Source organism: Schistocerca cancellata, unplaced genomic scaffold (assembly GCF_023864275.1).
Source record: "Schistocerca cancellata isolate TAMUIC-IGC-003103 unplaced genomic scaffold, iqSchCanc2.1 HiC_scaffold_889, whole genome shotgun sequence".
Classification (NCBI taxonomy): domain Eukaryota; kingdom Metazoa; phylum Arthropoda; class Insecta; order Orthoptera; family Acrididae; genus Schistocerca; species Schistocerca cancellata.
The window spans coordinates 1-21,150 of NW_026046899.1; the positions used below are offsets into that span (position 1 = coordinate 1).

Here is a 21,150-nt window from a genome sequence, read left to right on the forward strand (position 1 = left end):
AAACATCTGCGAGACGGGCGCGGGCCTGACCGGCGTGTCCGAGACGCCGTGGGCGGCCGTTCGGAGCTACTAGAGCAGCGCTGTGCCGTGCCATGGAAAGGTGCGAAACCAAGGACAGAAGACACAGAATTTTTGTTTACAAATTTGCACGTGTACACTGCTACAAAACAATAAGCCCGGACGTATTTCGGAACATTTCTGCCGCTTAATACTGTTTTGTTATTTCCAGAGACACTTTGGAAATCTTCCTTGGCACACGCTTCTTCAAACTGAGTTCCCTAATATCGTATCTTTTGTTTATTACAACAGATTTAAGTCATTGTGGAAACATCTTTGTCGCATCGGAAAGGTAGCGTGAAGAGACGGCTGGCAGGGCTGGCGACAAGAAAGCAAAATATGAAGACAGCCAGAGGTCCCAGGCAGTCGCCGATCCGAATACTAACGTTGTTGCTTAACTTGGGTGATGGCACGAGAACGGTTGGTTTTTTTTTTATTTATTTATTTATTTAGTTACTTTTCGAATTTAGCACTGCTGCGTAACAGTAGGCTCTGGCGCATTTCAAGAACACATCTGTCGATTGGTAGTGTTTTGTCATTTTCAACGAGTTCCTAGCACTCTTCCTTCGCGCATTCTTACTCAAACCGAGTTCATTACCGTAATTTCGTATCTTACGTTTAATACAGTACTTTAAAATGCTTGTGGAAGCATCTTGTCGACACCTGAAAGTTATTATGAAAAGAGGCCTGGCAGGTGTAGCGACGTAAAAATGAAAAAATGAGAAAGAGCCAACAGCACGCGGTGTTCCCAGGCGGTCACCCATCCAAGTACTAACCGCGCCCGATGTTGCTTAACTTCGGTGAACGGACGAGAACCGGTGTAGTCAACATGGTATGGCCGTTGGCGTCCTTATACTGTAGCCGCACCACGGAGGAAGCATTCGCCTCTTCTCCCAACACACGCAATCGCCGCTTTCCGTGGCACATTTGACGCAAAGCGCGTCTTTCCACCTCGAAGGTGGCGCGGAGTGCGCGCTCGCCTCGGCGTCTCATAGGCGACTGCCGAACGTAGGTGAGACGCACAACACAGCTGCTCGATGCACCGCCTGTCATTCGTTTGGTGCGTGCGGCCTCCGACACCCACTGGCGACGCGCCTTGTTCCTGTTATCCGGCGCAGGGCTTGCGCGCGGCCGGGCGGCGGGGGCACTGCGCGGGGTGTTGCAGTGTCCTGCTGGACCGACGGAAGCTTTCTCACCTGCCTGACACACGCCGCGCTTCCAGATTTATGCGTAATTTGCGCGGTGCATTTGCATTCGCGCCTGTCCCCCCTCCCGTCCCGACTTGTCCCGACTTTGCTCGACTGCCGCTCGCTGCCGCTCGGGTCGCGGCCCATATGACAGCACAAGCACGAGAAACATCTGCGAGACGGGCGCGGGCCTGACCGGCGTGTCCGAGACGCCGTGGGCGGCCGTTCGGAGCTACTAGAGCAGCGCTGTGCCGTGCCATGGAAAGGTGCGAAACCAAGGACAGAAGACACAGAATTTTTGTTTACAAATTTGCACGTGTACACTGCTACAAAACAATAAGCCCGGACGTATTTCGGAACATTTCTGCCGCTTAATACTGTTTTGTTATTTCCAGAGACACTTTGGAAATCTTCCTTGGCACACGCTTCTTCAAACTGAGTTCCCTAATATCGTATCTTTTGTTTATTACAACAGATTTAAGTCATTGTGGAAACATCTTTGTCGCATCGGAAAGGTAGCGTGAAGAGACGGCTGGCAGGGCTGGCGACAAGAAAGCAAAATATGAAGACAGCCAGAGGTCCCAGGCAGTCGCCGATCCGAATACTAACGTTGTTGCTTAACTTGGGTGATGGCACGAGAACGGTTGGTTTTTTTTTTATTTATTTATTTATTTAGTTACTTTTCGGAATTTAGCACTGCTGCGTAACAGTAGGCTCTGGCGCATTTCAAGAACACATCTGTCGATTGGTAGTGTTTTGTCATTTTCAACGAGTTCCTAGCACTCTTCCTTCGCGCATTCTTACTCAAACCGAGTTCATTACCGTAATTTCGTATCTTACGTTTAATACAGTACTTTAAAATGCTTGTGGAAGCATCTTTGTCGACACCTGAAAGTTATTATGAAAAGAGGCCTGGCAGGTGTAGCGACGTAAAAATGAAAAAATGAGAAAGAGCCAACAGCACGCGGTGTTCCCAGGCGGTCACCCATCCAAGTACTAACCGCGCCCGATGTTGCTTAACTTCGGTGAACGGACGAGAACCGGTGTAGTCAACATGGTATGGCCGTTGGCGTCCTTATACTGTAGCCGCACCACGGAGGAAGCATTCGCCTCTTCTCCCAACACACGCAATCGCCGCTTTCCGTGGCACATTTGACGCAAAGCGCGTCTTTCCACCTCGAAGGTGGCGCGGAGTGCGCGCTCGCCTCGGCGTCTCATAGGCGACTGCCGAACGTAGGTGAGACGCACAACACAGCTGCTCGATGCACCGCCTGTCATTCGTTTGGTGCGTGCGGCCTCCGACACCCACTGGCGACGCGCCTTGTTCCTGTTATCCGGCGCAGGGCTTGCGCGCGGCCGGGCGGCGGGGGCACTGCGCGGGGTGTTGCAGTGTCCTGCTGGACCGACGGAAGCTTTCTCACCTGCCTGACACACGCCGCGCTTCCAGATTTATGCGTAATTTGCGCGGTGCATTTGCATTCGCGCCTGTCCCCCCTCCCGTCCCGACTTGTCCCGACTTTGCTCGACTGCCGCTCGCTGCCGCTCGGGTCGCGGCCCATATGACAGCACAAGCACGAGAAACATCTGCGAGACGGCGCGGGCCTGACCGGCGTGTCCGAGACGCCGTGGGCGGCCGTTCGGAGCTACTAGAGCAGCGCTGTGCCGTGCCATGGAAAGGTGCGAAACCAAGGACAGAAGACACAGAATTTTTGTTTACAAATTTGCACGTGTACACTGCTACAAAACAATAAGCCCGGACGTATTTCGGAACATTTCTGCCGCTTAATACTGTTTTGTTATTTCCAGAGACACTTTGGAAATCTTCCTTGGCACACGCTTCTTCAAACTGAGTTCCCTAATATCGTATCTTTTGTTTATTACAACAGATTTAAGTCATTGTGGAAACATCTTTGTCGCATCGGAAAGGTAGCGTGAAGAGACGGCTGGCAGGGCTGGCGACAAGAAAGCAAAATATGAAGACAGCCAGAGGTCCCAGGCAGTCGCCGATCCGAATACTAACGTTGTTGCTTAACTTGGGTGATGGCACGAGAACGGTTGGTTTTTTTTTTATTTATTTATTTATTTAGTTACTTTTCGGAATTTAGCACTGCTGCGTAACAGTAGGCTCTGGCGCATTTCAAGAACACATCTGTCGATTGGTAGTGTTTTGTCATTTTCAACGAGTTCCTAGCACTCTTCCTTCGCGCATTCTTACTCAAACCGAGTTCATTACCGTAATTTCGTATCTTACGTTTAATACAGTACTTTAAAATGCTTGTGGAAGCATCTTTGTCGACACCTGAAAGTTATTATGAAAAGAGGCCTGGCAGGTGTAGCGACGTAAAAATGAAAAAATGAGAAAGAGCCAACAGCACGCGGTGTTCCCAGGCGGTCACCCATCCAAGTACTAACCGCGCCCGATGTTGCTTAACTTCGGTGAACGGACGAGAACCGGTGTAGTCAACATGGTATGGCCGTTGGCGTCCTTATACTGTAGCCGCACCACGGAGGAAGCATTCGCCTCTTCTCCCAACACACGCAATCGCCGCTTTCCGTGGCACATTTGACGCAAAGCGCGTCTTTCCACCTCGAAGGTGGCGCGGAGTGCGCGCTCGCCTCGGCGTCTCATAGGCGACTGCCGAACGTAGGTGAGACGCACAACACAGCTGCTCGATGCACCGCCTGTCATTCGTTTGGTGCGTGCGGCCTCCGACACCCACTGGCGACGCGCCTTGTTCCTGTTATCCGGCGCAGGGCTTGCGCGCGGCCGGGCGGCGGGGGCACTGCGCGGGTGTTGCAGTGTCCTGCTGGACCGACGGAAGCTTTCTCACCTGCCTGACACACGCCGCGCTTCCAGATTTATGCGTAATTTGCGCGGTGCATTTGCATTCGCGCCTGTCCCCCCTCCCGTCCCGACTTGTCCCGACTTTGCTCGACTGCCGCTCGCTGCCGCTCGGGTCGCGGCCCATATGACAGCACAAGCACGAGAAACATCTGCGAGACGGGCGCGGGCCTGACCGGCGTGTCCGAGACGCCGTGGGCGGCCGTTCGGAGCTACTAGAGCAGCGCTGTGCCGTGCCATGGAAAGGTGCGAAACCAAGGACAGAAGACACAGAATTTTTGTTTACAAATTTGCACGTGTACACTGCTACAAAACAATAAGCCCGGACGTATTTCGGAACATTTCTGCCGCTTAATACTGTTTTGTTATTTCCAGAGACACTTTGGAAATCTTCCTTGGCACACGCTTCTTCAAACTGAGTTCCCTAATATCGTATCTTTTGTTTATTACAACAGATTTAAGTCATTGTGGAAACATCTTTGTCGCATCGGAAAGGTAGCGTGAAGAGACGGCTGGCAGGGCTGGCGACAAGAAAGCAAAATATGAAGACAGCCAGAGGTCCCAGGCAGTCGCCGATTCCGAATACTAACGTTGTTGCTTAACTTGGGTGATGGCACGAGAACGGTTGGTTTTTTTTTTATTTATTTATTTATTTAGTTACTTTTCGGAATTTAGCACTGCTGCGTAACAGTAGGCTCTGGCGCATTTCAAGAACACATCTGTCGATTGGTAGTGTTTTGTCATTTTCAACGAGTTCCTAGCACTCTTCCTTCGCGCATTCTTACTCAAACCGAGTTCATTACCGTAATTTCGTATCTTACGTTTAATACAGTACTTTAAAATGCTTGTGGAAGCATCTTTGTCGACACCTGAAAGTTATTATGAAAAGAGGCCTGGCAGGTGTAGCGACGTAAAAATGAAAAAATGAGAAAGAGCCAACAGCACGCGGTGTTCCCAGGCGGTCACCCATCCAAGTACTAACCGCGCCCGATGTTGCTTAACTTCGGTGAACGGACGAGAACCGGTGTAGTCAACATGGTATGGCCGTTGGCGTCCTTATACTGTAGCCGCACCACGGAGGAAGCATTCGCCTCTTCTCCCAACACACGCAATCGCCGCTTTCCGTGGCACATTTGACGCAAAGCGCGTCTTTCCACCTCGAAGGTGGCGCGGAGTGCGCGCTCGCCTCGGCGTCTCATAGGCGACTGCCGAACGTAGGTGAGACGCACAACACAGCTGCTCGATGCACCGCCTGTCATTCGTTTGGTGCGTGCGGCCTCCGACACCCACTGGCGACGCGCCTTGTTCCTGTTATCCGGCGCAGGGCTTGCGCGCGGCCGGGCGGCGGGGGCACTGCGCGGGGTGTTGCAGTGTCCTGCTGGACCGACGGAAGCTTTCTCACCTGCCTGACACACGCCGCGCTTCCAGATTTATGCGTAATTTGCGCGGTGCATTTGCATTCGCGCCTGTCCCCCCTCCCGTCCCGACTTGTCCCGACTTTGCTCGACTGCCGCTCGCTGCCGCTCGGGTCGCGGCCCATATGACAGCACAAGCACGAGAAACATCTGCGAGACGGGCGCGGGCCTGACCGGCGTGTCCGAGACGCCGTGGGCGGCCGTTCGGAGCTACTAGAGCAGCGCTGTGCCGTGCCATGGAAAGGTGCGAACCAAGGACAGAAGACACAGAATTTTTGTTTACAAATTTGCACGTGTACACTGCTACAAAACAATAAGCCCGGACGTATTTCGGAACATTTCTGCCGCTTAATACTGTTTTGTTATTTCCAGAGACACTTTGGAAATCTTCCTTGGCACACGCTTCTTCAAACTGAGTTCCCTAATATCGTATCTTTTGTTTATTACAACAGATTTAAGTCATTGTGGAAACATCTTTGTCGCATCGGAAAGGTAGCGTGAAGAGACGGCTGGCAGGGCTGGCGACAAGAAAGCAAAATATGAAGACAGCCAGAGGTCCCAGGCAGTCGCCGATCCGAATACTAACGTTGTTGCTTAACTTGGGTGATGGCACGAGAACGGTTGGTTTTTTTTTTATTTATTTATTTATTTAGTTACTTTTCGGAATTTAGCACTGCTGCGTAACAGTAGGCTCTGGCGCATTTCAAGAACACATCTGTCGATTGGTAGTGTTTTGTCATTTTCAACGAGTTCCTAGCACTCTTCCTTCGCGCATTCTTACTCAAACCGAGTTCATTACCGTAATTTCGTATCTTACGTTTAATACAGTACTTTAAAATGCTTGTGGAAGCATCTTTGTCGACACCTGAAAGTTATTATGAAAAGAGGCCTGGCAGGTGTAGCGACGTAAAAATGAAAAAATGAGAAAGAGCCAACAGCACGCGGTGTTCCCAGGCGGTCACCCATCCAAGTACTAACCGCGCCCGATGTTGTTTAACTTCGGTGATCGGACGAGAACCGGTGTAGTCAACATGGTATGGCCGTTGGCGTCCTTATACTGTAGCCGCACCACGGAAGAAGCATTCGCCTCTTCTCCCAACACACGCAATCGCCGCTTTCCGTGGCACATTTGACGCAAAGCGCGTCTTTCCACCTCGAAGGTGGCGCGGAGTGCGCGCTCGCCTCGGCGTCTCATAGGCGACTGCCGAACGTAGGTGAGACGCACAACACAGCTGCTCGATGCACCGCCTGTCATTCGTTTGGTGCGTGCGGCCTCCGACACCCACTGGCGACGCGCCTTGTTCCTGTTATCCGGCGCAGGGCTTGCGCGCGGCCGGGCGGCGGGGGCACTGCGCGGGGTGTTGCAGTGTCCTGCTGGACCGACGGAAGCTTTCTCACCTGCCTGACACACGCCGCGCTTCCAGATTTATGCGTAATTTGCGCGGTGCATTTGCATTCGCGCCTGTCCCCCCTCCCGTCCCGACTTGTCCCGACTTTGCTCGACTGCCGCTCGCTGCCGCTCGGGTCGCGGCCCATATGACAGCACAAGCACGAGAAACATCTGCGAGACGGGCGCGGGCCTGACCGGCGTGTCCGAGACGCCGTGGGCGGCCGTTCGGAGCTACTAGAGCAGCGCTGTGCCGTGCCATGGAAAGGTGCGAAACCAAGGACAGAAGACACAGAATTTTTGTTTACAAATTTGCACGTGTACACTGCTACAAAACAATAAGCCCGGACGTATTTCGGAACATTTCTGCCGCTTAATACTGTTTTGTTATTTCCAGAGACACTTTGGAAATCTTCCTTGGCACACGCTTCTTCAAACTGAGTTCCCTAATATCGTATCTTTTGTTTATTACAACAGATTTAAGTCATTGTGGAAACATCTTTGTCGCATCGGAAAGGTAGCGTGAAGAGACGGCTGGCAGGGCTGGCGACAAGAAAGCAAAATATGAAGACAGCCAGAGGTCCCAGGCAGTCGCCGATCCGAATACTAACGTTGTTGCTTAACTTGGGTGATGGCACGAGAACGGTTGGTTTTTTTTTTATTTATTTATTTATTTAGTTACTTTTCGGAATTTAGCACTGCTGCGTAACAGTAGGCTCTGGCGCATTTCAAGAACACATCTGTCGATTGGTAGTGTTTTGTCATTTTCAACGAGTTCCTAGCACTCTTCTTCGCGCATTCTTACTCAAACCGAGTTCATTACCGTAATTTCGTATCTTACGTTTAATACAGTACTTTAAAATGCTTGTGGAAGCATCTTTGTCGACACCTGAAAGTTATTATGAAAAGAGGCCTGGCAGGTGTAGCGACGTAAAAATGAAAAAATGAGAAAGAGCCAACAGCACGCGGTGTTCCCAGGCGGTCACCCATCCAAGTACTAACCGCGCCCGATGTTGCTTAACTTCGGTGAACGGACGAGAACCGGTGTAGTCAACATGGTATGGCCGTTGGCGTCCTTATACTGTAGCCGCACCACGGAGGAAGCATTCGCCTCTTCTCCCAACACACGCAATCGCCGCTTTCCGTGGCACATTTGACGCAAAGCGCGTCTTTCCACCTCGAAGGTGGCGCGGAGTGCGCGCTCGCCTCGGCGTCTCATAGGCGACTGCCGAACGTAGGTGAGACGCACAACACAGCTGCTCGATGCACCGCCTGTCATTCGTTTGGTGCGTGCGGCCTCCGACACCCACTGGCGACGCGCCTTGTTCCTGTTATCCGGCGCAGGGCTTGCGCGCGGCCGGGCGGCGGGGCACTGCGCGGGGTGTTGCAGTGTCCTGCTGGACCGACGGAAGCTTTCTCACCTGCCTGACACACGCCGCGCTTCCAGATTTATGCGTAATTTGCGCGGTGCATTTGCATTCGCGCCTGTCCCCCCTCCCGTCCCGACTTGTCCCGACTTTGCTCGACTGCCGCTCGCTGCCGCTCGGGTCGCGGCCCATATGACAGCACAAGCACGAGAAACATCTGCGAGACGGGCGCGGGCCTGACCGGCGTGTCCGAGACGCCGTGGGCGGCCGTTCGGAGCTACTAGAGCAGCGCTGTGCCGTGCCATGGAAAGGTGCGAAACAAGGACAGAAGACACAGAATTTTTGTTTACAAATTTGCACGTGTACACTGCTACAAAACAATAAGCCCGGACGTATTTCGGAACATTTCTGCCGCTTAATACTGTTTTGTTATTTCCAGAGACACTTTGGAAATCTTCCTTGGCACACGCTTCTTCAAACTGAGTTCCCTAATATCGTATCTTTTGTTTATTACAACAGATTTAAGTCATTGTGGAAACATCTTTGTCGCATCGGAAAGGTAGCGTGAAGAGACGGCTGGCAGGGCTGGCGACAAGAAAGCAAAATATGAAGACAGCCAGAGGTCCCAGGCAGTCGCCGATCCGAATACTAACGTTGTTGCTTAACTTGGGTGATGGCACGAGAACGGTTGGTTTTTTTTTTATTTATTTATTTATTTAGTTACTTTTCGGAATTTAGCACTGCTGCGTAACAGTAGGCTCTGGCGCATTTCAAGAACACATCTGTCGATTGGTAGTGTTTTGTCATTTTCAACGAGTTCCTAGCACTCTTCCTTCGCGCATTCTTACTCAAACCGAGTTCATTACCGTAATTTCGTATCTTACGTTTAATACAGTACTTTAAAATGCTTGTGGAAGCATCTTTGTCGACACCTGAAAGTTATTATGAAAAGAGGCCTGGCAGGTGTAGCGACGTAAAAATGAAAAAATGAGAAAGAGCCAACAGCACGCGGTGTTCCCAGGCGGTCACCCATCCAAGTACTAACCGCGCCCGATGTTGCTTAACTTCGGTGAACGGACGAGAACCGGTGTAGTCAACATGGTATGGCCGTTGGCGTCCTTATACTGTAGCCGCACCACGGAGGAAGCATTCGCCTCTTCTCCCAACACACGCAATCGCCGCTTTCCGTGGCACATTTGACGCAAAGCGCGTCTTTCCACCTCGAAGGTGGCGCGGAGTGCGCGCTCGCCTCGGCGTCTCATAGGCGACTGCCGAACGTAGGTGAGACGCACAACACAGCTGCTCGATGCACCGCCTGTCATTCGTTTGGTGCGTGCGGCCTCCGACACCCACTGGCGACGCGCCTTGTTCCTGTTATCCGGCGCAGGGCTTGCGCGCGGCCGGGCGGCGGGGGCACTGCGCGGGGTGTTGCAGTGTCCTGCTGGACCGACGGAAGCTTTCTCACCTGCCTGACACACGCCGCGCTTCCAGATTTATGCGTAATTTGCGCGGTGCATTTGCATTCGCGCCTGTCCCCCCTCCCGTCCCGACTTGTCCCGACTTTGCTCGACTGCCGCTCGCTGCCGCTCGGGTCGCGGCCCATATGACAGCACAAGCACGAGAAACATCTGCGAGACGGGCGCGGGCCTGACCGGCGTGTCCGAGACGCCGTGGGCGGCCGTTCGGAGCTACTAGAGCAGCGCTGTGCCGTGCCATGGAAAGGTGCGAAACCAAGGACAGAAGACACAGAATTTTTGTTTACAAATTTGCACGTGTACACTGCTACAAAACAATAAGCCCGGACGTATTTCGGAACATTTCTGCCGCTTAATACTGTTTTGTTATTTCCAGAGACACTTTGGAAATCTTCCTTGGCACACGCTTCTTCAAACTGAGTTCCCTAATATCGTATCTTTTGTTTATTACAACAGATTTAAGTCATTGTGGAAACATCTTTGTCGCATCGGAAAGGTAGCGTGAAGAGACGGCTGGCAGGGCTGGCGACAAGAAAAAAATATGAAGACAGCCAGAGGTCCCAGGCAGTCGCCGATCCGAATACTAACGTTGTTGCTTAACTTGGGTGATGGCACGAGAACGGTTGGTTTTTTTTTTATTTATTTATTTATTTAGTTACTTTTCGGAATTTAGCACTGCTGCGTAACAGTAGGCTCTGGCGCATTTCAAGAACACATCTGTCGATTGGTAGTGTTTTTGTCATTTTCAACGAGTTCCTAGCACTCTTCCTTCGCGCATTCTTACTCAAACCGAGTTCATTACCGTAATTTCGTATCTTACGTTTAATACAGTACTTTAAAATGCTTGTGGAAGCATCTTTGTCGACACCTGAAAGTTATTATGAAAAGAGGCCTGGCAGGTGTAGCGACGTAAAAATGAAAAAATGAGAAAGAGCCAACAGCACGCGGTGTTCCCAGGCGGTCACCCATCCAAGTACTAACCGCGCCCGATGTTGCTTAACTTCGGTGAACGGACGAGAACCGGTGTAGTCAACATGGTATGGCCGTTGGCGTCCTTATACTGTAGCCGCACCACGGAGGAAGCATTCGCCTCTTCTCCCAACACACGCAATCGCCGCTTTCCGTGGCACATTTGACGCAAAGCGCGTCTTTCCACCTCGAAGGTGGCGCGGAGTGCGCGCTCGCCTCGGCGTCTCATAGGCGACTGCCGAACGTAGGTGAGACGCACAACACAGCTGCTCGATGCACCGCCTGTCATTCGTTTGGTGCGTGCGGCCTCCGACACCCACTGGCGACGCGCCTTGTTCCTGTTATCCGGCGCAGGGCTTGCGCGCGGCCGGGCGGCGGGGGCACTGCGCGGGGTGTTGCAGTGTCCTGCTGGACCGACGGAAGCTTTCTCACCTGCCTGACACACGCCGCGCTTCCAGATTTATGCGTAATTTGCGCGGTGCATTTGCATTCGCGCCTGTCCCCCCTCCCGTCCCGACTTGTCCCGACTTTGCTCGACTGCCGCTCGCTGCCGCTCGGGTCGCGGCCCATATGACAGCACAAGCACGAGAAACATCTGCGAGACGGGCGCGGGCCTGACCGGCGTGTCCGAGACGCCGTGGGCGGCCGTTCGGAGCTACTAGAGCAGCGCTGTGCCGTGCCATGGAAAGGTGCGAAACCAAGGACAGAAGACACAGAATTTTTGTTTACAAATTTGCACGTGTACACTGCTACAAAACAATAAGCCCGGACGTATTTCGGAACATTTCTGCCGCTTAATACTGTTTTGTTATTTCCAGAGACACTTTGGAAATCTTCCTTGGCACACGCTTCTTCAAACTGAGTTCCCTAATATCGTATCTTTTGTTTATTACAACAGATTTAAGTCATTGTGGAAACATCTTTGTCGCATCGGAAAGGTAGCGTGAAGAGACGGCTGGCAGGGCTGGCGACAAGAAAGCAAAATATGAAGACAGCCAGAGGTCCCAGGCAGTCGCCGATCCGAATACTAACGTTGTTGCTTAACTTGGGTGATGGCACGAGAACGGTTGGTTTTTTTTTTATTTATTTATTTATTTAGTTACTTTTCGGAATTTAGCACTGCTGCGTAACAGTAGGCTCTGGCGCATTTCAAGAACACATCTGTCGATTGGTAGTGTTTTGTCATTTTCAACGAGTTCCTAGCACTCTTCCTTCGCGCATTCTTACTCAAACCGAGTTCATTACCGTAATTTCGTATCTTACGTTTAATACAGTACTTTAAAATGCTTGTGGAAGCATCTTTGTCGACACCTGAAAGTTATTATGAAAAGAGGCCTGGCAGGTGTAGCGACGTAAAAATGAAAAAATGAGAAAGAGCCAACAGCACGCGGTGTTCCCAGGCGGTCACCCATCCAAGTACTAACCGCGCCCGATGTTGCTTAACTTCGGTGAACGGACGAGAACCGGTGTAGTCAACATGGTATGGCCGTTGGCGTCCTTATACTGTAGCCGCACCACGGAGGAAGCATTCGCCTCTTCTCCCAACACACGCAATCGCCGCTTTCCGTGGCACATTTGACGCAAAGCGCGTCTTTCCACCTCGAAGGTGGCGCGGAGTGCGCGCTCGCCTCGGCGTCTCATAGGCGACTGCCGAACGTAGGTGAGACGCACAACACAGCTGCTCGATGCACCGCCTGTCATTCGTTTGGTGCGTGCGGCCTCCGACACCCACTGGCGACGCGCCTTGTTCCTGTTATCCGGCGCAGGGCTTGCGCGCGGCCGGGCGGCGGGGGCACTGCGCGGGGTGTTGCAGTGTCCTGCTGGACCGACGGAAGCTTTCTCACCTGCCTGACACACGCCGCGCTTCCAGATTTATGCGTAATTTGCGCGGTGCATTTGCATTCGCGCCTGTCCCCCCTCCCGTCCCGACTTGTCCCGACTTTGCTCGACTGCCGCTCGCTGCCGCTCGGGTCGCGGCCCATATGACAGCACAAGCACGAGAAACATCTGCGAGACGGGCGCGGGCCTGACCGGCGTGTCCGAGACGCCGTGGGCGGCCGTTCGGAGCTACTAGAGCAGCGCTGTGCCGTGCCATGGAAAGGTGCGAAACCAAGGACAGAAGACACAGAATTTTTGTTTACAAATTTGCACGTGTACACTGCTACAAAACAATAAGCCCGGACGTATTTCGGAACATTTCTGCCGCTTAATACTGTTTTGTTATTTCCAGAGACACTTTGGAAATCTTCCTTGGCACACGCTTCTTCAAACTGAGTTCCCTAATATCGTATCTTTTGTTTATTACAACAGATTTAAGTCATTGTGGAAACATCTTTGTCGCATCGGAAAGGTAGCGTGAAGAGACGGCTGGCAGGGCTGGCGACAAGAAAGCAAAATATGAAGACAGCCAGAGGTCCCAGGCAGTCGCCGATCCGAATACTAACGTTGTTGCTTAACTTGGGTGATGGCACGAGAACGGTTGGTTTTTTTTTTATTTATTTATTTATTTAGTTACTTTTCGGAATTTAGCACTGCTGCGTAACAGTAGGCTCTGGCGCATTTCAAGAACACATCTGTCGATTGGTAGTGTTTTGTCATTTTCAACGAGTTCCTAGCACTCTTCCTTCGCGCATTCTTACTCAAACCGAGTTCATTACCGTAATTTCGTATCTTACGTTTAATACAGTACTTTAAAATGCTTGTGGAAGCATCTTTGTCGACACCTGAAAGTTATTATGAAAAGAGGCCTGGCAGGTGTAGCGACGTAAAAATGAAAAAATGAGAAAGAGCCAACAGCACGCGGTGTTCCCAGGCGGTCACCCATCCAAGTACTAACCGCGCCCGATGTTGCTTAACTTCGGTGAACGGACGAGAACCGGTGTAGTCAACATGGTATGGCCGTTGGCGTCCTTATACTGTAGCCGCACCACGGAGGAAGCATTCGCCTCTTCTCCCAACACACGCAATCGCCGCTTTCCGTGGCACATTTGACGCAAAGCGCGTCTTTCCACCTCGAAGGTGGCGCGGAGTGCGCGCTCGCCTCGGCGTCTCATAGGCGACTGCCGAACGTAGGTGAGACGCACAACACAGCTGCTCGATGCACCGCCTGTCATTCGTTTGGTGCGTGCGGCCTCCGACACCCACTGGCGACGCGCCTTGTTCCTGTTATCCGGCGCAGGGCTTGCGCGCGGCCGGGCGGCGGGGGCACTGCGCGGGGTGTTGCAGTGTCCTGCTGGACCGACGGAAGCTTTCTCACCTGCCTGACACACGCCGCGCTTCCAGATTTATGCGTAATTTGCGCGGTGCATTTGCATTCGCGCCTGTCCCCCCTCCCGTCCCGACTTGTCCCGACTTTGCTCGACTGCCGCTCGCTGCCGCTCGGGTCGCGGCCCATATGACAGCACAAGCACGAGAAACATCTGCGAGACGGGCGCGGGCCTGACCGGCGTGTCCGAGACGCCGTGGGCGGCCGTTCGGAGCTACTAGAGCAGCGCTGTGCCGTGCCATGGAAAGGTGCGAAACCAAGGACAGAAGACACAGAATTTTTGTTTACAAATTTGCACGTGTACACTGCTACAAAACAATAAGCCCGGACGTATTTCGGAACATTTCTGCCGCTTAATACTGTTTTGTTATTTCCAGAGACACTTTGGAAATCTTCCTTGGCACACGCTTCTTCAAACTGAGTTCCCTAATATCGTATCTTTTGTTTATTACAACAGATTTAAGTCATTGTGGAAACATCTTTGTCGCATCGGAAAGGTAGCGTGAAGAGACGGCTGGCAGGGCTGGCGACAAGAAAGCAAAATATGAAGACAGCCAGAGGTCCCAGGCAGTCGCCGATCCGAATACTAACGTTGTTGCTTAACTTGGGTGATGGCACGAGAACGGTTGGTTTTTTTTTTATTTATTTATTTATTTAGTTACTTTTCGGAATTTAGCACTGCTGCGTAACAGTAGGCTCTGGCGCATTTCAAGAACACATCTGTCGATTGGTAGTGTTTTGTCATTTTCAACGAGTTCCTAGCACTCTTCCTTCGCGCATTCTTACTCAAACCGAGTTCATTACCGTAATTTCGTATCTTACGTTTAATACAGTACTTTAAAATGCTTGTGGAAGCATCTTTGTCGACACCTGAAAGTTATTATGAAAAGAGGCCTGGCAGGTGTAGCGACGTAAAAATGAAAAAATGAGAAAGAGCCAACAGCACGCGGTGTTCCCAGGCGGTCACCCATCCAAGTACTAACCGCGCCCGATGTTGCTTAACTTCGGTGAACGGACGAGAACCGGTGTAGTCAACATGGTATGGCCGTTGGCGTCCTTATACTGTAGCCGCACCACGGAGGAAGCATTCGCCTCTTCTCCCAACACACGCAATCGCCGCTTTCCGTGGCACATTTGACGCAAAGCGCGTCTTTCCACCTCGAAGGTGGCGCGGAGTGCGCGCTCGCCTCGGCGTCTCATAGGCGACTGCCGAACGTAGGTGAGACGCACAACACAGCTGCTCGATGCACCGCCTGTCATTCGTTTGGTGCGTGCGGCCTCCGACACCCACTGGCGACGCGCCTTGTTCCTGTTATCCGGCGCAGGGCTTGCGCGCGGCCGGGCGGCGGGGGCACTGCGCGGGGTGTTGCAGTGTCCTGCTGGACCGACGGAAGCTTTCTCACCTGCCTGACACACGCCGCGCTTCCAGATTTATGCGTAATTTGCGCGGTGCATTTGCATTCGCGCCTGTCCCCCCTCCCGTCCCGACTTGTCCCGACTTTGCTCGACTGCCGCTCGCTGCCGCTCGGGTCGCGGCCCATATGACAGCACAAGCACGAGAAACATCTGCGAGACGGGCGCGGGCCTGACCGGCGTGTCCGAGACGCCGTGGGCGGCCGTTCGGAGCTACTAGAGCAGCGCTGTGCCGTGCCATGGAAAGGTGCGAAACCAAGGACAGAAGACACAGAATTTTTGTTTACAAATTTGCACGTGTACACTGCTACAAAACAATAAGCCCGGACGTATTTCGGAACATTTCTGCCGCTTAATACTGTTTTGTTATTTCCAGAGACACTTTGGAAATCTTCCTTGGCACACGCTTCTTCAAACTGAGTTCCCTAATATCGTATCTTTTGTTTATTACAACAGATTTAAGTCATTGTGGAAACATCTTTGTCGCATCGGAAAGGTAGCGTGAAGAGACGGCTGGCAGGGCTGGCGACAAGAAAGCAAAATATGAAGACAGCCAGAGGTCCCAGGCAGTCGCCGATCCGAATACTAACGTTGTTGCTTAACTTGGGTGATGGCACGAGAACGGTTGGTTTTTTTTTTATTTATTTATTTATTTAGTTACTTTTCGGAATTTAGCACTGCTGCGTAACAGTAGGCTCTGGCGCATTTCAAGAACACATCTGTCGATTGGTAGTGTTTTGTCATTTTCAACGAGTTCCTAGCACTCTTCCTTCGCGCATTCTTACTCAAACCGAGTTCATTACCGTAATTTCGTATCTTACGTTTAATACAGTACTTTAAAATGCTTGTGGAAGCATCTTTGTCGACACCTGAAAGTTATTATGAAAAGAGGCCTGGCAGGTGTAGCGACGTAAAAATGAAAAAATGAGAAAGAGCCAACAGCACGCGGTGTTCCCAGGCGGTCACCCATCCAAGTACTAACCGCGCCCGATGTTGCTTAACTTCGGTGAACGGACGAGAACCGGTGTAGTCAACATGGTATGGCCGTTGGCGTCCTTATACTGTAGCCGCACCACGGAGGAAGCATTCGCCTCTTCTCCCAACACACGCAATCGCCGCTTTCCGTGGCACATTTGACGCAAAGCGCGTCTTTCCACCTCGAAGGTGGCGCGGAGTGCGCGCTCGCCTCGGCGTCTCATAGGCGACTGCCGAACGTAGGTGAGACGCACAACACAGCTGCTCGATGCACCGCCTGTCATTCGTTTGGTGCGTGCGGCCTCCGACACCCACTGGCGACGCGCCTTGTTCCTGTTATCCGGCGCAGGGCTTGCGCGCGGCCGGGCGGCGGGGGCACTGCGCGGGGTGTTGCAGTGTCCTGCTGGACCGACGGAAGCTTTCTCACCTGCCTGACACACGCCGCGCTTCCAGATTTATGCGTAATTTGCGCGGTGCATTTGCATTCGCGCCTGTCCCCCCTCCCGTCCCGACTTGTCCCGACTTTGCTCGACTGCCGCTCGCTGCCGCTCGGGTCGCGGCCCATATGACAGCACAAGCACGAGAAACATCTGCGAGACGGGCGCGGGCCTGACCGGCGTGTCCGAGACGCCGTGGGCGGCCGTTCGGAGCTACTAGAGCAGCGCTGTGCCGTGCCATGGAAAGGTGCGAAACCAAGGACAGAAGACACAGAATTTTTGTTTACAAATTTGCACGTGTACACTGCTACAAAACAATAAGCCCGGACGTATTTCGGAACATTTCTGCCGCTTAATACTGTTTTGTTATTTCCAGAGACACTTTGGAAATCTTCCTTGGCACACGCTTCTTCAAACTGAGTTCCCTAATATCGTATCTTTTGTTTATTACAACAGATTTAAGTCATTGTGGAAACATCTTTGTCGCATCGGAAAGGTAGCGTGAAGAGACGGCTGGCAGGGCTGGCGACAAGAAAGCAAAATATGAAGACAGCCAGAGGTCCCAGGCAGTCGCCGATCCGAATACTAACGTTGTTGCTTAACTTGGGTGATGGCACGAGAACGGTTGGTTTTTTTTTTATTTATTTATTTATTTAGTTACTTTTCGGAATTTAGCACTGCTGCGTAACAGTAGGCTCTGGCGCATTTCAAGAACACATCTGTCGATTGGTAGTGTTTTGTCATTTTCAACGAGTTCCTAGCACTCTTCCTTCGCGCATTCTTACTCAAACCGAGTTCATTACCGTAATTTCGTATCTTACGTTTAATACAGTACTTTAAAATGCTTGTGGAAGCATCTTTGTCGACACCTGAAAGTTATTATGAAAAGAGGCCTGGCAGGTGTAGCGACGTAAAAATGAAAAAATGAGAAAGAGCCAACAGCACGCGGTGTTCCCAGGCGGTCACCCATCCAAGTACTAACCGCGCCCGATGTTGCTTAACTTCGGTGAACGGACGAGAACCGGTGTAGTCAACATGGTATGGCCGTTGGCGTCCTTATACTGTAGCCGCACCACGGAGGAAGCATTCGCCTCTTCTCCCAACACACGCAATCGCCGCTTTCCGTGGCACATTTGACGCAAAGCGCGTCTTTCCACCTCGAAGGTGGCGCGGAGTGCGCGCTCGCCTCGGCGTCTCATAGGCGACTGCCGAACGTAGGTGAGACGCACAACACAGCTGCTCGATGCACCGCCTGTCATTCGTTTGGTGCGTGCGGCCTCCGACACCCACTGGCGACGCGCCTTGTTCCTGTTATCCGGCGCAGGGCTTGCGCGCGGCCGGGCGGCGGGGGCACTGCGCGGGGTGTTGCAGTGTCCTGCTGGACCGACGGAAGCTTTCTCACCTGCCTGACACACGCCGCGCTTCCAGATTTATGCGTAATTTGCGCGGTGCATTTGCATTCGCGCCTGTCCCCCCTCCCGTCCCGACTTGTCCCGACTTTGCTCGACTGCCGCTCGCTGCCGCTCGGGTCGCGGCCCATATGACAGCACAAGCACGAGAAACATCTGCGAGACGGGCGCGGGCCTGACCGGCGTGTCCGAGACGCCGTGGGCGGCCGTTCGGAGCTACTAGAGCAGCGCTGTGCCGTGCCATGGAAAGGTGCGAAACCAAGGACAGAAGACACAGAATTTTTGTTTACAAATTTGCACGTGTACACTGCTACAAAACAATAAGCCCGGACGTATTTCGGAACATTTCTGCCGCTTAATACTGTTTTGTTATTTCCAGAGACACTTTGGAAATCTTCCTTGGCACACGCTTCTTCAAACTGAGTTCCCTAATATCGTATCTTTTGTTTATTACAACAGATTTAAGTCATTGTGGAAACATCTTTGTCGCATCGGAAAGGTAGCGTGAAGAGACGGCTGGCAGGGCTGGCGACAAGAAAGCAAAATATGAAGACAGCCAGAGGTCCCAGGCAGTCGCCGATCCGAATACTAACGTTGTTGCTTAACTTGGGTGATGGCACGAGAACGGTTGGTTTTTTTTTTATTTATTTATTTATTTAGTTACTTTTCGGAATTTAGCACTGCTGCGTAACAGTAGGCTCTGGCGCATTTCAAGAACACATCTGTCGATTGGTAGTGTTTTGTCATTTTCAACGAGTTCCTAGCACTCTTCCTTCGCGCATTCTTACTCAAACCGAGTTCATTACCGTAATTTCGTATCTTACGTTTAATACAGTACTTTAAAATGCTTGTGGAAGCATCTTTGTCGACACCTGAAAGTTATTATGAAAAGAGGCCTGGCAGGTGTAGCGACGTAAAAATGAAAAAATGAGAAAGAGCCAACAGCACGCGGTGTTCCCAGGCGGTCACCCATCCAAGTACTAACCGCGCCCGATGTTGCTTAACTTCGGTGAACGGACGAGAACCGGTGTAGTCAACATGGTATGGCCGTTGGCGTCCTTATACTGTAGCCGCACCACGGAGGAAGCATTCGCCTCTTCTCCCAACACACGCAATCGCCGCTTTCCGTGGCACATTTGACGCAAAGCGCGTCTTTCCACCTCGAAGGTGGCGCGGAGTGCGCGCTCGCCTCGGCGTCTCATAGGCGACTGCCGAACGTAGGTGAGACGCACAACACAGCTGCTCGATGCACCGCCTGTCATTCGTTTGGTGCGTGCGGCCTCCGACACCCACTGGCGACGCGCCTTGTTCCTGTTATCCGGCGCAGGGCTTGCGCGCGGCCGGGCGGCGGGGGCACTGCGCGGGGTGTTGCAGTGTCCTGCTGGACCGACGGAAGCTTTCTCACCTGCCTGACACACGCCGCGCTTCCAGATTTATGCGTAATTTGCGCGGTGCATTTGCATTCGCGCCTGTCCCCCCTCCCGTCCCGACTTGTCCCGACTTTGCTCGACTGCCGCTCGCTGCCGCTCGGGTCGCGGCCCATATGACAGCACAAGCACGAGAAACATCTGCGAGACGGGCGCGGGCCTGACCGGCGTGTCCGAGACGCCGTGGGCGGCCGTTCGGAGCTACTAGAGCAGCGCTGTGCCGTGCCATGGAAAGGTGCGAAACCAAGGACAGAAGACACAGAATTTTTGTTTACAAATTTGCACATGTACACTGCTACAAAACAATAAGCCCGGACGTATTTCGGAACATTTCTGCCGCTTAATACTGTTTTGTTATTTCCAGAGACACTTTGGAAATCTTCCTTGGCACACGCTTCTTCAAACTGAGTTCCCTAATATCGTATCTTTTGTTTATTACAACAGATTTAAGTCATTGTGGAAACATCTTTGTCGCATCGGAAAGGTAGCGTGAAGAGACGGCTGGCAGGGCTGGCGACAAGAAAGCAAAATATGAAGACAGCCAGAGGTCCCAGGCAGTCGCCGATCCGAATACTAACGTTGTTGCTTAACTTGGGTGATGGCACGAGAACGGTTGTTTTTTTTTTTTTATTTATTTATTTAGTTACTTTTCGGAATTTAGCACTGCTACGTAACAGTAGGCTCTGGCGCATTTCAAGAACACATCTGTCGATTGGTAGTGTTTTGTCATTTTCAACGAGTTCCTAGCACTCTTCCTTCGCGCATTCTTACTCAAATCGAGTTCATTACCGTAATTTCGTATCTTACGTTCAATACAGTACTTTAAAATGCTTGTGGAAGCATCTTTGTCGACACCTGAAAGTTATTATGAAAAGAGGCCTGGCAGGTGTAGCGACATAAAAATGAAAAAATGAGAAAGAGCCAACAGCACGCGGTGTTCCCAGGCGGTCACCCATCCAAGTACTAACCGCGCCCGATGTTGTTTAACTTCGGTGATCGGACGAGAACCGGTGTAGTCAACATGGTATGGCCGTTGGCGTCCTTATACTGTAGCCGCACCACGGAAGAAGCATTCGCCTCTTCTCCCAACACACGCAATCGCCGCTTTCCGTGGCACATTTGACGCAAAGCGCGTCTTTCCACCTCGAAGGTGGCGCGGAGTGCGCGCTCGCCTCGGCGTCTCATAGGCGACTGCCGAACGTAGGTGAGACGCACAACACAGCTGCTCGATGCACCGCCTGTCATTCGTTTGGTGCGTGCGGCCTCCGACACCCACTGGCGACGCGCCTTGTTCCTGTTATCCGGCGCAGGGCTTGCGCGCGGCCGGGCGGCGGGGGCACTGCGCGGGGTGTTGCAGTGTCCTGCTGGACCGACGGAAGCTTTCTCACCTGCCTGACACACGCCGCGCTTCCAGATTTATGCGTAATTTGCGCGGTGCATTTGCATTCGCGCCTGTCCCCCCTCCCGTCCCGACTTGTCCCGACTTTGCTCGACTGCCGCTCGCTGCCGCTCGGGTCGCGGCCCA

The 21,150-nt window shown here is 52.4% G+C and overlaps 15 non-coding genes across 15 annotated transcripts; all 15 read right to left on the bottom strand.

The window, feature by feature from the left end:
• Window positions 1-784: 784 nt before the first annotated feature.
• Window positions 785-903, bottom strand: LOC126148598 (5S ribosomal RNA). The gene has a single exon (XR_007530575.1). It is a non-coding gene; the product is annotated as a 5S ribosomal RNA (ribosomal RNA).
• A 1,293-nt stretch (window positions 904-2,196) lies between these two features.
• LOC126148599 (5S ribosomal RNA) lies at window positions 2,197-2,315 on the bottom strand. The gene has a single exon (XR_007530576.1). It is a non-coding gene; the product is annotated as a 5S ribosomal RNA (ribosomal RNA).
• Window positions 2,316-3,607: 1,292 nt separating this feature from the next.
• On the bottom strand, window positions 3,608-3,726 carry LOC126148601 (5S ribosomal RNA). Its single transcript, XR_007530578.1, has one exon. It is a non-coding gene; the product is annotated as a 5S ribosomal RNA (ribosomal RNA).
• Window positions 3,727-5,019: 1,293 nt separating this feature from the next.
• Window positions 5,020-5,138, bottom strand: LOC126148602 (5S ribosomal RNA). Its single transcript, XR_007530579.1, has one exon. It is a non-coding gene; the product is annotated as a 5S ribosomal RNA (ribosomal RNA).
• Window positions 5,139-6,430: 1,292 nt separating this feature from the next.
• On the bottom strand, window positions 6,431-6,549 carry LOC126148594 (5S ribosomal RNA). The gene has a single exon (XR_007530572.1). It is a non-coding gene; the product is annotated as a 5S ribosomal RNA (ribosomal RNA).
• Window positions 6,550-7,841: 1,292 nt separating this feature from the next.
• On the bottom strand, window positions 7,842-7,960 carry LOC126148603 (5S ribosomal RNA). The gene has a single exon (XR_007530580.1). It is a non-coding gene; the product is annotated as a 5S ribosomal RNA (ribosomal RNA).
• Window positions 7,961-9,251: 1,291 nt separating this feature from the next.
• Window positions 9,252-9,370, bottom strand: LOC126148604 (5S ribosomal RNA). The gene has a single exon (XR_007530581.1). It is a non-coding gene; the product is annotated as a 5S ribosomal RNA (ribosomal RNA).
• Window positions 9,371-10,662: 1,292 nt separating this feature from the next.
• On the bottom strand, window positions 10,663-10,781 carry LOC126148605 (5S ribosomal RNA). The gene has a single exon (XR_007530582.1). It is a non-coding gene; the product is annotated as a 5S ribosomal RNA (ribosomal RNA).
• A 1,293-nt stretch (window positions 10,782-12,074) lies between these two features.
• On the bottom strand, window positions 12,075-12,193 carry LOC126148606 (5S ribosomal RNA). The gene has a single exon (XR_007530583.1). It is a non-coding gene; the product is annotated as a 5S ribosomal RNA (ribosomal RNA).
• A 1,293-nt stretch (window positions 12,194-13,486) lies between these two features.
• LOC126148607 (5S ribosomal RNA) lies at window positions 13,487-13,605 on the bottom strand. Its single transcript, XR_007530584.1, has one exon. It is a non-coding gene; the product is annotated as a 5S ribosomal RNA (ribosomal RNA).
• Window positions 13,606-14,898: 1,293 nt separating this feature from the next.
• Window positions 14,899-15,017, bottom strand: LOC126148608 (5S ribosomal RNA). The gene has a single exon (XR_007530585.1). It is a non-coding gene; the product is annotated as a 5S ribosomal RNA (ribosomal RNA).
• Window positions 15,018-16,310: 1,293 nt separating this feature from the next.
• Window positions 16,311-16,429, bottom strand: LOC126148609 (5S ribosomal RNA). The gene has a single exon (XR_007530586.1). It is a non-coding gene; the product is annotated as a 5S ribosomal RNA (ribosomal RNA).
• Window positions 16,430-17,722: 1,293 nt separating this feature from the next.
• LOC126148610 (5S ribosomal RNA) lies at window positions 17,723-17,841 on the bottom strand. The gene has a single exon (XR_007530587.1). It is a non-coding gene; the product is annotated as a 5S ribosomal RNA (ribosomal RNA).
• A 1,293-nt stretch (window positions 17,842-19,134) lies between these two features.
• On the bottom strand, window positions 19,135-19,253 carry LOC126148613 (5S ribosomal RNA). The gene has a single exon (XR_007530589.1). It is a non-coding gene; the product is annotated as a 5S ribosomal RNA (ribosomal RNA).
• A 1,291-nt stretch (window positions 19,254-20,544) lies between these two features.
• LOC126148595 (5S ribosomal RNA) lies at window positions 20,545-20,663 on the bottom strand. The gene has a single exon (XR_007530573.1). It is a non-coding gene; the product is annotated as a 5S ribosomal RNA (ribosomal RNA).
• Window positions 20,664-21,150: the final 487 nt, after the last annotated feature.